Consider the following 2,228-nt stretch of genomic DNA (forward strand, 5'->3'; position numbering starts at 1 on the left):
TGTGTGTGTGTGTGTGTGTGTGTGTGTGTGTGTGTGTGTTGTATCTGTGTGGGCACAAGCTGTGAGAGTCGACTCTGTACTTCCACACTATGGGTCTGGGGCATTGGACTCAGGTCACCAGACTCCCCTTCAGTGGACTGGTGTCTTTCTCCATCACTGGTGTCTTCCACTCTAACGTTTGAGACGGGATATCACTGGATTTAGAGCTCTTGTTGAATGGCTAGACTGTCTGTCCAGCAAGCCCTGAGATCCTCCTGTCCATTACAGGTGTGTCTTTCCTGGGATGGCCACCCAGGTGCTCATGCCTGTGTGACAAGCTCTTCGCTGACAGCCCTCTCCTAGCCCAGCCTCCTTTCTTGTTTTAAGAGCTCACTTGACCTTCCACTTGCCACCACAAGGAACAGGAGGAGCTTGCTGGCTGTTGCTGCCCCAAGTGCAGAATTTCAGCCTCTAAAACTGTGAGCCAAGCAAACATCTTCCCTTTATAAATTGCCTATCTGTGGTATCTTGTTACAACAACAGAAAACAAATCATAAGCCACTCAGAAGAAGTCATGTACCTTTGTTACATTTTAATGTCTTCATCTCTAAAATTTGGCCAGAGTCCTTGCCAGCCCTAATTTTATGAAAAGGCATCTTCTTGGGGCCCTTCTCTCAGATTAAGCTATGGTTTGTTTGTTGTTTTTTGTTCATTTTTCTGTATGTTTTTCATTTTATGTTGTTTTGGCCTCTGGCAGAAACAGGAGAAGACTCCTGAGACCTTTGAGTGAGTTGGTCCTCTGAACTAGCACAGGTAGAAGGACTGATGGAGAGTGGTCCCCTTTGTAAAAGTAGATATGACTACATTCACTGAGAGACATGGAGAAATCTTGACAGACAGGAGTTGGAATGCTTTTCCTGATAGGAATTTGGTACATGGCCCCTAAACATCGCAGCATCCTGAGCTCTGTGTCTCCTTCCTAGGCTTTCTGTCTGTCCATCCGTCTGTCTGTCCATCCATCCCAGGCACCCGGCTCCACAGTGACCATCTCCTGGCTCTATGGTTCTGTGTTCACAAATCCTGTCTTCCTAATGAGATGAGATGTTCCTCGAGAGGTCAGAGTGTGGGCAGCCTGTTCTGAGTCTGCACTGCGCCTGCTCAGTATTGGGTAGTTAGCTACTCTTGACATGTTCCTTGGCAGTTGACCAAATAAAGACACTCTTTAAAAATTGGAATTCTTTTCATTTGCTTATTTCCAAACTATTATTTGGGGAGAAACTTGGAGAAATTAGTCCAGTCTATAAAAAGTGTCCACTTGAAATGAGCAAATCTCATTATGCTACTCTCCACCATTAGAGAATTCACCAATGTGTTCCTTGCAAATGTGAGATGACCCTGTGGTTAATGGCTGAACAGTGTCCTCAGAGGTGTGCTTGTCTGAGTTATGGGGTCAAGTTAGGGAACAGGAATTCTTAAACAGGACAAGTTATAGAGACCAAATCAAATACCAGTGATCTAGGTCTCTAGGGGGTTCGAGCTAAGTATCAGTATGGGCTCACCCACCCTTACCCTCAGGAACCTACAGCTCAGCCTTCTAAGAGCAAAGAAGGAGGTACTGTATGTGTGATTTATCCACTCTGGATGGCAGTGGTTGCTTGCTGAATATGCCACAGCAGGATACTTCTTTTATATTAAATGGGGTGTTGATCCAGGGTGTTGGAGAAGCAGGGGAGTCTAAAAGTACAATGATTTTTATCAGGGGAAGTGCCCGTGTGAGAAAAAGTGGGGAGGAAACAAAGAAAGGACAGGGGTCCACTGGGCCATGAGGCAAGCTGTGTGCTGGGCATGAAAGTGGAACCTGAGATGGGAAAAACACTGCCTGGACACCAGTGACACCCATGACACATAAGAAGACTCCCTGGGCTGTAGAGTTCCCAGCAGACTCTGGAAGCAACCCTGCTGAGTGTTCTGCCCTGTCCAAGTGACAACTAAGCAGCCCCCAGGAGGCCAGGCCATGGCACAAGCCATGATGGGCCTCCAAGGAGCCCAGCTAGGTCCCCATCCCTGGCTAGCTGCAAAGTGTGATCACCACAGAGGCCCACGTGTTTGATTCACTGGATCGATGACCTCATGAAGGAGCATACTCCCCCCCCTTTCCTTGCCACACCAGTCTCACCAAGGCAGAAAGGCTGCAGGTCACAGAGAATCAAGGGAAGCTGGTTTTTCAGTTTTACAGTCTGGGCAAACTC

Source organism: Mus pahari, chromosome 5, assembly GCF_900095145.1.
Source record: "Mus pahari chromosome 5, PAHARI_EIJ_v1.1, whole genome shotgun sequence".
NCBI classification, from domain to species: domain Eukaryota; kingdom Metazoa; phylum Chordata; class Mammalia; order Rodentia; family Muridae; genus Mus; species Mus pahari.